Raw genomic sequence first — 13,501 nt, 5'->3', positions numbered from 1 at the left:
ATGTTTTTCTTGTTGATTCATTAGATTACAATTTGCTTTCCGTATCTCAATTATGCAAAATGGGCTACAACTGTCTATTTACTGATGTAGGTGTCACTGTCTTTAGAAGAAGTGATGATTCAATAGCATTTAAGGGAGTGTTAGAGGGTCAGCTATACTTGGTAGATTTTGATAGAGCTGAACTCGACACTTGCTTAATTGCTAAGACTAACATGAGTTGGCTCTGGCACCGCCGACTAGCCCATGTTGGGATGAAGAATCTTCATAAGCTTCTAAAGGGAGAGCACATTTTAGGACTAACAAATGTTCATTTTGAGAAAGACAGGATTTGTAGCGCATGCCAAGCAGGAAAGCAAGTTGGTGCCCATCATCCACACAAGAACATCATGACGACTGACAGGCCGCTTGAGCTACTCCACATGGATCTATTCGGCCCGATTGCTTACATAAGCATTGGCGGGAGTAAGTATTGTCTTGTAATAGTGGATGATTATTCTCGCTTCACTTGGGTATTCTTTTTGCAGGAAAAATCTCAAACCCAAGAAACCTTAAAGGGATTCTTGAGACGAGCTCAAAACGAGTTCGGATTAAGGATCAATAAAATTAGAAGCGACAACGAGACGGAGTTCAAGAACTCACAATTTGAAGGCTTCCTTGAGGAGGAGGGCATCAAGCATGAGTTCTCTTCTCCCTACACCCCTCAACAAAATGGTGTAGTGGAGAGGAAGAATCGAACTCTATTGGACATGGCTAGAACCATGCTTGATGAGTACAAGACTTCGGATCGGTTTTGGGCGGAGGCGGTCAACACCGCTTGCTACGCCATCAACCGGTTGTATCTACACCGAATCCTCAAGAAGACATCATATGAACTCCTAACCGGTAAAAAGCCCAACATTTCATATTTTAGAGTCTTTGGTAGCAAATGTTTCATTCTTATTAAAAGAGGTAGAAAATCTAAATTTGCTCCTAAGACTGTAGAAGGCTTTTTACTAGGATATGATTCAAACACAAGGGCATATAGAGTCTTTAACAAGTCCACTGGACAAGTTGAAGTTTCTTGTGACGTTGTGTTTGATGAGACTAACGGCTCTCAAGTAGAGCAAGTTGATCTTGATGAGATAGGTATTGAAGAGGCTCCGTGCATCGCGCTAAGGAACATGTCCATTGGGGATGTGTGTCCTAAGGAATTCGAAGAACCTCCAATTGCACAAGATCAACCGTCCTCCTCCACGCAAGCATCTCCACCGACTCAAAATGAGGATGAAGCTCAAGTTGATGAAGTAGAAGATCAAGCAAACGAGCCACCTCAAGATGATGGCAATGATCAAGGGGGAGATGCAAATGAGGAAGACAAGGAGGATGAAGAGCAAAGGCCGCCACACCCAAGAGTCCATCAAGCAATCCAACGAGATCACCCCGTCGACACCATCCTCGGTGACATTCATAAGGGGGTAACCACTAGATCTCGTGTTGCACATTTTTGTGAGCATTACTCTTTTGTTTCCTCTATTGAGCCACACAGGGTAGAGGAAGCACTACAAGATTCGGATTGGGTGGTGGCGATGCAAGAGGAGCTCAACAACTTCACTAGGAATGAGGTATGGCATTTAGTTCCACGTCCTAATCAAAATGTTGTAGGAACCAAATGGGTCTTCCGCAACAAGCAAGATGAGCATGGTGTGGTGACAAGGAACAAAGCTCGACTTGTGGCCAAGGGATACTCCCAAGTCGAAGGTTTGGATTTCGGTGAAACCTATGCACCCGTAGCTAGGCTTGAGTCAATTCGCATATTATTGGCATATGCTACTTACCATGGCTTTAAGCTTTATCAAATGGACGTGAAAAGTGCTTTCCTCAACGGACCGATCAAGGAAGAGGTCTATGTTGAGCAACCTCCCGGCTTTGAAGACAGTGAGTACCCTAACCATGTCTATAAGCTCTCTAAGGCGCTTTATGGGCTAAAGCAAGCCCCAAGAGCATGGTATGAATGCCTTAGAGATTTCCTTATTGCTAATGGCTTCAAAGTCGGAAAGGCCGATCCTACGCTCTTTACAAAACATTTGAGAATGATTTGTTTGTATGCCAAATTTATGTTGATGATATTATATTTGGGTCTACTAACGAATCTACATGTGAAGAGTTTAGTAGGATCATGACACAAAAGTTTGAGATGTCTATGATAGGGGAGTTGAAGTATTTCTTGGGATTTCAAGTAAAGCAACTCCAAGAGGGCACCTTCCTAAGCCAAACCAAGTACACTCAAGATATTCTAAGCAAGTTTGGAATGAAGGATGCCAAACCCATTAAGACACCCATGGAAACTAATGGGCATCTCGACCTCGACACGGGAGGTAAGTCCGTCGATCAAAAGGTATACCGGTCGATGATAGGTTCTTTACTCTATTTATGTGCATCTCGACCGGATATTATGCTTTCCGTATGCATGTGTGCAAGATTCCAAGCCGACCCTAAGGAAGCTCACCTTACGGCCGTAAAACGAATCTTGAGATATTTGGCTTATACTCCTAAGTTTGGGCTTTGGTATCCTAGGGGATCCACATTTGATTCGATTGGTTATTCGGATGCCGATTGGGCAGGGTGTAAAATCAATAGGAAGAGCACATCGGGGACTTGCCAGTTCTTGGGAAGATCCTTGGTGTCTTGGGCTTCAAAGAAGCAAAATTCGGTCGCTCTTTCCACCGTCGAAGCCGAGTACATTGCCGCAGGCCATTGTTGCGCACAATTGCTTTGGATGAGGAAAACCCTGCGGGACTACGGTTACAAATTAACCAAAGTCCCTTTGCTATGTGATAATGAGAGTGCAATCAAGATGACGGATAATCCCGTCGAGCATAGTCGCACTAAACACATAGCCATTCGGTATCATTTTCTTAGGGATCACCAACAAAAGGGAGATATCGAGATTTCTTACATTAATACTAAAGATCAATTAGCCGATATCTTTACCAAGCCTCTTGATGAACAAACTTTTAACAAACTTAGGCATGAGCTAAATATTCTTGATTCTAGGAATTTCTTTTGCTAACTTGCACACATGGCTCATTTGAATACCTTTGATTATGTCTCTTTCATATGCTATGACTAATGTGTTTTTCAAGTCTATTTCAAACCAAGTCATAGGTGTATTGAAAGGGAATTGGAGTCTTCGGTGAAGACAAAGGCTTCCACTCCGTAACTCATCCTTCACCGTCGCTCCGAGCCACTCTCCATCTTTGGGGGAGAGAGCAAAAGGACTTCGTCTTTGGTATAAACTTAAACTCATTTATTTATAACCAAAGGGGAAGAAAGCACTTCGAGGGCTCTAATGATTCCGTTTTTGGCGATTCATGCCAAAGGGGGAGAAAGTATGAGCCCAAAGCAAAAGGACCGCACCACCACCAATTTCAAAAAACTTAGTTTTTCAAAGAGCATTTTCAATTGGTATCTTCTTGTGTTCAAAAGGGGGAGAAAGCAGTACTTCAAAAATTGTATATCAAAACCCTCTTGAACACTAAGAGGAGGATCTCATTTAGGGGGAGTTTTGCTTAGTCAAAGGAAAAGCATTTGAAACAGGGGGAGAAAATTTCAAATCTTGAAAATGCTTTGCAAAATTCTATTCATTTACCTTTGACTATTTGCAAAAGAACTTTAAAAAGGATTTACAAAAGAATTTGCAAAAACAAAACATGTGGTGCAAGCGTGGTCCAAAATGTTAAAAACAAAGGAACGATCCATGCATATCTTGTAAGTATTTATATTGGCTCAATTCCAAGTAACCTTTGCACTTACATTACGCAAACTAGTTCAATTATGCACTTCTATATTTGCTTTGGTTTGTGTTGGCATCAATCACCAAAAAGGGGGAGATTGGAAGGGAATTAGGCTTACACCTAGTTCCTAAATAATTTTGGTGGTTGAATTGTGATAGTCGCCTAGAAGGGGGGGTGAATAGGGCGAAACTGAAATTTACAAATATAAACACAACTACAAGCCGGGTTAGCGTTAGAAATATAAACGAGTCCGCGAGAGAGGGCGCAAAACAAATCGCAAGCAAATAAAGAGTGTGACACGCGGATTTGTTTTACCGAGGTTCGGTTCTCGCAAACCTACTCCCCGTTGAGGAGGCCACAAAGGCCGGGTCTCTTTCAACCCTTCCCTCTCTCAAATGGTCCCTCGGACCGAGTGAGCTTCTCTTCTCAAATCAAAGCCGGGAACAAAACTTCCCCGCAAGGGCCACCACACAATTGGTGCCTCTTGCCTTGATTACAATGGAGTGTTGATCACAAGAGCAAGTGAGAAAGTAAAGAAGCAATCCAAGCGCAAGAGCTCAAAAGAACACGGCAAATCTCTCTCGCTAATCACTAAAGCCTTTTGTGGAATTGGAGAGGATTTGATCTCTTTGGTGTGTCTAGAATTGAATGCCTAGCTCTTGTAAGTGGTTGAGAAGTGGAAAACTTGGATACGATGAATGGTGGGGTGGTTGGGGTATTTATAGCCCCAACCACCAAACTTGACCGTTGGTGGAGGCTGTCTGTTCGATGGCGCACCGGACAGTCCGGTGCACACCGGACATGTCCGGTGCCCCCGCCACGTCATCAATGTCGTTGGATTCTGACCGTTGGAGCTTCTGACTTCTGGGCCCGCCTGGATGTCCGGTGCACACCGGACATGTACTGTTGGATGTCCGGTGCGCCAGTATGGGCGTGCCTGACATCTGCGCGCGCTGCGCGCGCATTGAATGCGTCGCAGGTAGCCGTTGGCGCCGAAATAGCCGTTGCTCCGCGGTTGCACCGAACAGTCCGGTGCACACCGGACATGTCCGGTGAATTATAGCGGAGCAGCCTTCGTAACATCCCGGGGCTGGCGAGTTCCAGAGCTGCGTCCCGTTGGAGCACCGGACACTGTCCGGTGTACACCAGACAGTCTGGTGAATTATAGCGCGCCGGCTCTGGATTTTCCCGAAGGGTGGCAAGTTGGAGTTGGAGTCCTCTGGTGCACCAGACACTGTCCGGTGTACACCGGACAGTCCGGTGCCCCCAGACCAGAGGTGCCTTCGGTTCCCTCTTTGCTCCTTTCGTTGAATCCAAAACTTGATCTTTTTATTGGCTGAGTGTGAACCTTTTACACCTGTATAATCTATACACTTGGGGAAACTAGTTAGTCCAATTATTTGTGTTGGGCAATTCAACCACCAAAATTAATTAGGGACTAGGTGTAAGCCTGATTCCCTTTCAATCTCCCCCTTTTTGGTGATTGATGCCAACACAAACCAAAGCAAATGTAGAAGTGCATAATTGAACTAGTTTTCATGATGTAAGTGCAAAGGTTGCTTGGAATTGAGCCAATATAAATACTTACAAGATATTCATGGATTGTTTCTTCTCTTGTTAACATTTTGGACCTTGCTTGCACCACATGTTTTGTTTTTGCAAACTATTTTGTAAATCCTTTTCAAAGTTCTTTTGCAAATAGTCAAAGGTAATTGAATAAGATTTTGCAAAGCATTTTCAGGATTTGAAATTTTCTCCCCCTGTTTCAAATGCTTTTCCTTTGACTAAACAAAACTTCCACTAAATGAAATCCTCCTCTTAATGTTCAAGAGGGTTTTGATATATCACTTTTGAAATACTACTTTCTCCCCCTTTTGAACACAAAAGGATACCAATTGATAATATTCTTGGAAACACAGAGTTTTGAAATTGGTGGTGGTGCGGTCCTTTTGCTTTGGGCTCTTACTTTCTCCCCCTTTGGCATGAATCGCCAAAAACGGAATCATTAGAGCCCTCGAGTTACATTCCCCTCTTTGGTCAAAACAAATGAGTGAAGATTATACCAAAGATGGAGTCCTTTTGCTTTGTGCTCATGCTTTCTCCCCCAAGAATGGAGAGTTGCTTGGAGTGACGACGAAGGATGAGTTACGTAGTGGAAGCCTTTGTCTTCGCCGAAGACACCAATTCCTTTCAATACACCTATGACTTGGTTTGAAATAGACTTGAAAATACATTAGTCATAGCATATGAAAGAGACATGATCAAAGGTATATAAATGAGCTATGTGTGTAAGTCAACAAAAGAAATTCCTAGAATCAAGAATGTTTAGCTCATGCCTAAGTTTGTTAAAAGTTTGTTCATCAAGAGGCTTGGTAAAGATATCGGCTAATTGATCTTTAGTATTAATGTAAGAAATCTCGATATCTCCCTTTTGTTGGTGATCCCTAAGAAAATGATACCGAATGGCTATGTGTTTAGTGCGGCTATGCTCGACGGGATTATCCGTCATCTTGATTGCACTCTCATTATCACACAGCAAAGGGACTTTGGTCAATTTGTAACCGTAGTCCCGCAGGGTTTGCCTCATCCAAAGCAATTGCGCGCAACAATGGCCTGCGGCAATGTACTCGGCTTCGGCGGTGGAAAGAGCGACTGAATTTTGCTTCTTTGAAGCCCAAGACACCAAGGATCTTCCCAAGAACTGGCAAGTCCCCGATGTGCTCTTCCTATTGATTTTGCACCCCGCCCAATCGGCATCCGAATATCCAATCAAATCAAATGTGGATCCCCTAGTATACCAAAGCCCAAACTTAGGAGTATAAGCCAAATATCTCAAGATTCGTTTTACGGCCGTAAGGTGAGCTTCCTTAGGGTCGGCTTGGAATCTTGCACACATGCATACGGAAAGCATAATATCCGCTCGAGATGCACATAAATAGAGTAAAGAACCTATCATCGACCGGTATACCTTTTGATCTACGGACTTACCTCCCGTGTCGAGGTCGAGATGCCCATTAGTTCCCATGGGTGTCTTGATGGGTTTGGCATCCTTCATTCCAAACTTGCTTAGAATATCTTGAGTGTACTTGGTTTGGCTTAGGAAGGTGCCCTCTTGGAGTTGCTTCACTTGAAATCCTAGAAAATACTTCAACTCCCCCATCATAGACATCTCGAATTTTTGTGTCATGATCCTACTAAACTCTTCACATGTAGACTCGTTAGTAGACCCAAATATAATATCATCAACATAAATTTGGCATACAAACAAGTCATTTTCAAGAGTTTTAGTAAAGAGTGTAGGATCGGCCTTTCCGACTTTGAAGCCATTAGCAATAAGGAAATCTCTAAGGCATTCATACCATGCTCTTGGGGCTTGCTTGAGCCCATAAAGCGCCTTAGAGAGCTTATAGACATGGTTAGGGTACTCACTGTCTTCAAAGCCGGGAGGTTGCTCAACATAGACCTCTTCCTTGATTGGTCCATTGAGGAAGGCACTTTTCACGTCCATTTGATAGAGCTTAAAGCAATGGTAAGTAGCATAGGCCAATAATATACGAATTGACTCAAGCCTAGCTACGGGTGCATAGGTTTCACCGAAATCCAAACCTTCGACTTGGGAGTATCCCTTGGCCACAAGTCGAGCTTTATTCCTTGTCACCACACCATGCTCGTCTTGCTTGTTGCGGAAGACCCATTTGGTTCCTACAACATTTTGATTAGGACGTGGAACTAAATGCCATACCTCATTCCTAGTGAAGTTGTTGAGCTCCTCTTGCATTGCCACCACCCAATCCGAATCTTGGAGTGCTTCCTCTACCCTGTGTGGCTCAATAGAGGAAACAAAAGAGTAATGCTCACAAAAGTGTGCAACACGAGATCTAGTAGTTACCCCCTTATGAATGTCGCCGAGGATGGTGTCGACGGGGTGATCTCGTTGGACTGCTTGGTGGACTCTTGGGTGTGGCGGCCTTGGCTCTTCATCCTCCTTGTCTTGATCATTTGCATCTCCCTCTTGATCATTGCCGTCATCTTGAGGTGGCTCATTTGCTTGATCTTCTACTTCATCAACTTGAGCTTCATCCTCATTTTGAGTCGGTGGAGATGCTTGTATGGAGGAGGATGGTTGATCTTGTGCATTTGGAGGCTCTTTGGATTCCTTAGGACACACATCCCCAATGGACATGTTCCTTAGCGCGACGCATGGGGCCTCTTCAATACCTATCTCATCAAGATCAACTTGCTCTACTTGAGAGCCGTTAGTCTCATCAAACACAACGTCACAAGAAACTTCAACTTGTCCAGTGGACTTGTTAAAGATTCTATATGCCCTTGTGTTTGAGTCATATCCTAGTAAAAAGCCTTCTACAGTCTTAGGAGCAAATTTAGATTTTCTACCTCTTTTAACAAGAATAAAGCATTTGCTACCAAAGACTCTAAAATATGAAATGTTGGGCTTTTTACCGGTTAGGAGTTCATACGATGTCTTCTTGAAGATTTGGTGAAGATATAATCGGTTGATGGCGTAGCAGGCGGTGTTGACCGCCTCGGCCCAAAACCGATCCGAAGTCTTGTACTCATCAAGCATGGTCCTTGCCATGTCCAATAGAGTTCGATTCTTCCTCTCCACTACACCATTTTGTTGTGGCGTGTAGGGAGAAGAGAACTTATGCTTGATGCCCTCCTCCTCAAGAAAGCCTTTGATTTGAGAGTTCTTGAACTCCGTCTCGTTGTCGCTTCTAATTTTCTTGATCCTTAAGCCGAACTCGTTTTGAGCCCGTCTCAAGAATCCCTTTAAGGTTTCTTGGGTTTGAGATTTTTCCTGTAAAAAGAACACCCAAGTAAAGTGAGAATAATCATCCACTATTACAAGACAATACTTACTCCCGTCGATGCTTATGTAAGCAATCGGGCCGAATAGATCCATGTGGAGTAGCTCAAGCGGTCTGTCGGTCGTCATGATGTTCTTGTGTGGATGATGAGCACCAACTTGCTTTCCTGCTTGGCATGCGCTACAAACCCTGTCTTTCTCAAAATGAACATTTGTTAGTCCTAAAATGTGTTCTCCCTTTAGAAGCTTGTGAAGATTCTTCATCCCAACATGTGCTAGTCGGCGATGCCAGAGCCAGCCCATGTTAGTCTTAGCAATTAAGCATGTGTCGAGTTCAGCTCTATCAAAATCTACTAAGTTTAGCTGACCCTCTAACACACCCTTAAATGCTATTGAATCATCACTTCTTCTAAAGACAGTGACACCTACATCAGTAAAGAGACAGTTGTAGCCCATTTTGCATAATTGAGATACAGAAAGCAAATTGTAATCTAAAGAATCTACAAGAAAAACATTGGAAATAGAATGGTCAGGAGATATAGCTATTTTACCAAGACCTTTGACCAAACCTTGATTTCCATCCCCGAATGTGATAGCTCGATGGGGATCTTGGTTTTTCTCGTAGGAGGAGAACATCTTCTTCTCCCCTGTCATGTGGTTTGTGCACCCGCTGTCGAGTATCCAACTTGAGCCCCCGGATGCATAAACCTACAAAACAAGTTTAGTTCTTGACTTTAGGTACCCAAATGGTTTTGGGTCCTTTGGCATTAGACACAAGAACTTTGGGTACCCAAACACAAGTCTTTGACCCCTTATGCTTGCCCCCAACATACTTGGCAACTACTTTGCCGGATTTGTTAGTCAGAACATAAGATGCATCAAATGTTTTAAATGAAATGCTATGTTCATTTGATGCATTGGGAGTTTTCTTCTTAGGCAACTTAGCATGGGTTGGTTGCCTAGAGCTAGATGTCTCACCCTTATACATAAAAGCATGGTTAGGGCCAGAGTGAGACTTCCTAGAATGAATTTTCCTAATTTTGCTCTCAGGATAACCAGCAGGGTATAAAATGTAACCCTCGTTATCCTGAGGCATGGGAGCCTTGCCCTTAACAAAATTGGACAATCTTTTAGGAGGGGCACTAAGTTTGACATTGTCTCCCCCTTGGAAGCCAATGCCATCTTTGATGCCAGGACGTCTCCCACTATAGAGCATACTTCTAGCAAATTTGAATTTTTCATTTTCTAAGTTATGCTCGGCAATTTTAGCATCTAATTTTGCTATATGATCATTTTGTTGTTTAGTTAAAGTCATGTGATCATGTATAGCATCAATGTTAACATCTCTACATCTAGTACAAATAGAAGTGTGCTCAACGGCAGATGTAGAGGGTTTGCAAGATTTTAGTTCTACAACCTTAGCATGCAATATTTCATTTTTACTTCTAAGGTCGGAAATAGTAGCATTGCAAACATCAAAATCTTTAGCCTTAGCAAGTAATTTTTCATTTTCATTCCTAAGGCTAGCAAGAGATAAGTTTAATTCTTCAATCCTAGCAAGCAAATCATCATTAACATCTCTAGAATTGGAAGTTGAAACATTACAAGAAATAGAATCAACCTTAGCTAGTAAATTAGCATTTTCATTTCTAAGGTTGTCTATGGTCTCATGGCAAGTGCTTAGCTCACTAGACAATTTTTCACATTTTTCTATTTCTAGAGCATAAGCATTTTTAACCTTAACATGCTTCTTATTTTCTTTAATAAGGAAGTCCTCTTGGGTGTCCAAGAGATCATCCTTTTCATGGATGGCACTAATCAATTCATTGAGTTTTTCTTTTTGTTGCATGTTGAGGTTGGCAAAAAGAGTGCGCAAATTATCTTCCTCATCACTAGCATTATCATCACTAGAGGATTCATATTTAGTGGAGGATTTAGATTTAACCTTCTTTTTGCCGTCCTTTGCCATGAGGCACTTGTGGCCGACGTTGGGGAAGAGAAGCCCTTTCGTGACGACGATGTTGGTGGCGTCCTCGTCGTCGGAGGAGTCGCTTGAGCTTTCGTCGGAGTCCCACTCCCGACAAACATGGGCATCGCCGCCCTTTTTCTTGTAGTATCTCTTCTTCTCCTTTCTTCTTCCCTTCTTGTCGTCGCCCCTGTCACTATCACTTGATAATGGACATTTAGCTATAAAGTGACCGGGCTTACCACACTTGTAGCAAACCTTCTTGGAGCGGGATTTGTAGTCTTTCCCCCTCCTTTGCTTGAGGATTTGGCGGAAGCTCTTGATGACGAGCGCCATTTCCTCATTGTCGAGCTTGGAGGCGTCGATTGGTTGTCTACTTGGTGTAGACTCCTCCTTCTTTTCCTCCGTCGCCTTGAATGCGACGGGTTGAGCTTCGGATGTGGAGGGATCATCAAGCTCGTTGATCTTCCTCGAGCCTTCGATCATGCACTCAAAACTTACAAAATTCCCGATAACTTCCTCGGGGGTCATTAGTGTATACCTTGGGTTGCCACGGATTAATTGAACTTGAGTAGGGTTAAGGAAAATAAGAGATCTTAGAATAACCTTAACCACCTCGTGGTCATCCCACTTTTTGCTCCCGAGGTTGCGCACTTGATTCACCAAGGTCTTGAGCCGGTTGTACATGTTTTGTGGCTCCTCCCCCTTTGCGAAGCCGGAACCGACCGAGCTCCCCCTCGATCGTTTCCCTCTTGGTGATCTTTGTGAGCTCATCTCCCTCGTGCGCGGTTTTGAGCACATCCCAAACCTCTTTGGCACTCTTCAACCCTTGCACTTTGTTATACTCCTCTCTACTTAGAGAGGCGAGGAGTATTGTTGTCGCTTGAGAGTTGAAGTGCTCGATTTGGGCCACCTCATCCTCATCATAATCCTTATCCCCTATGGATGGTACCTGTGCTCCAAACTCAACAACATTCCATATACTTTTGTGGAGTGAGGTTAGATGAAATTTCATTAAATCACTCCACCTAGCATAATCTTCACCGTCAAAAGTTGGCGGTTTGCCTAATGGAACGGAAAGTAATGGAGTATGTCTAGATGTACGAGGGTAGTGTAAGGGGATCTTACTAAACTTCTTACGCTCTTGGCGTTTAGAAGTTACGGAGGGCGCATCGGAGCCGGAGGTCGATGTTGATGAAGTGTCGGTCTCATAGTAGACCACTTTCCTCATCCTCTTTTGCTTGTCCCCACTCCGATGCGGCTTGTGGGAAGAAGATTTTTCCTTCTTCTCTTTGTGGTGAGAAGAAGATTTCTTCTCCTTCCCTTTGTTGGAGGAGCTCTTCTTCTTCTCCCTCCTCTTGGTGCGGGACTCTTCCGATGAAGTGCTCCCGTGGCTTGTAGTGGGCTTTTCGCCGGTCTCCATCTCCTTCTTGGCGTGATCTCCTGACATCACTTCGAGCGGTTAGGCTCTAATGAAGCACCGGGCTCTGATACCAATTGATAGTCGCCTAGAAGGGGGGGTGAATAGGGCGAAACTGAAATTTACAAATATAAACACAACTACAAGCTGGGTTAGCGTTAGAAATATAAACGAGTCCGCGAGAGAGGGCGCAAAACAAATCGCAAGCAAATAAAGAGTGTGACACGCGGATTTGTTTTACCGAGGTTCGGTTCTCGCAAACCTACTCCCCGTTGAGGAGGCCACAAAGGCCGGGTCTCTTTCAACCCTTCCCTCTCTCAAACGGTCCCTCGGACCGAGTGAGCTTCTCTTCTCAAATCAAAGTCGGGAACAAAACTTCCCCGCAAGGGCCACCACACAATTGGTGCCTCTTGCCTTGATTACAATGGAGTGTTGATCACAAGAGCAAGTGAGAAAGTAAAGAAGCAATCCAAGCGCAAGAGCTCAAAAGAACATGGCAAATCTCTCTCGCTAATCACTAAAGCCTTTTGTGGAATTGGAGAGGATTTGATCTCTTTGGTGTGTCTAGAATTGAATGCCTAGCTCTTGTAAGTGGTTGAGAAGTGGAAAACTTGTATACGATGAATGGTGGGGTGGTTGGGGTATTTATAGCCCCAACCACCAAACTTGACCGTTGGTGGAGGCTGTCTGTTCGATGGCGCACCGGACAGTCCGGTGCACACCGGACATGTCCGGTGCCCCCGCCACGTCATCAATGCCGTTGGATTCTGACCGTTGGAGCTTCTGACTTCTGGGCCCGCCTGGATGTCCGGTGCACACCGGACATGTACTGTTGGATGTCTGGTGCACCAGTATGGGCGTGCCTGACATCTGCGCGCGCTGCGCGCGCATTGAATGCGTCGCAGGTAGCCGTTGGCGCCGAAATAGCCGTTTCTCCGCGGTTGCACCGGACAGTCCGGTGCACACCGGACATGTCCGGTGAATTATAGCGGAGCAGCCTTCGTAACATCCCGAGGCTGGCGAGTTCCAGAGCTGCGTCCCGTTGGAGCACCGGACACTGTCCGGTGTACACCGGACAGTCCGGTGAATTATAGCGTGCCGGCTCTGGATTTTCTCGAAGGGTGGCAAGTTGGAGTTGGAGTCCTCTGGTGCACCGGACACTGTCCGGTGTACACCGGACAGTCCGGTGCCCCCAGACCAGAGGTGCCTTCGGTTCCCTCTTTGCTCCTTTCGTTGAATCCAAAACTTGATCTTTTTATTGGCTGAGTGTGAACCTTTTACACCTGTATAATCTATACACTTGGGGAAACTAGTTAGTCCAATTATTTGTGTTGGGCAATTCAACCACCAAAATTAATTAGGGACTAGGTGTAAGCCTGATTCCCTTTCAAATTGCCCAACACAAACAATTGAACTAACTAGTTTGCTCTAGTGTATAAGTTATACAGGTGTCAAAGGTTCACAACAAGCCAATTAAAAAGACCAAAGTTGGGTTCAAAATAGAGAGCTAAAGG

This window comes from Zea mays, chromosome 1 (genome assembly GCF_902167145.1).
Source record: "Zea mays cultivar B73 chromosome 1, Zm-B73-REFERENCE-NAM-5.0, whole genome shotgun sequence".
Classification (NCBI taxonomy): domain Eukaryota; kingdom Viridiplantae; phylum Streptophyta; class Magnoliopsida; order Poales; family Poaceae; genus Zea; species Zea mays.
This window is presented reverse-complemented; position numbering follows the sequence as displayed.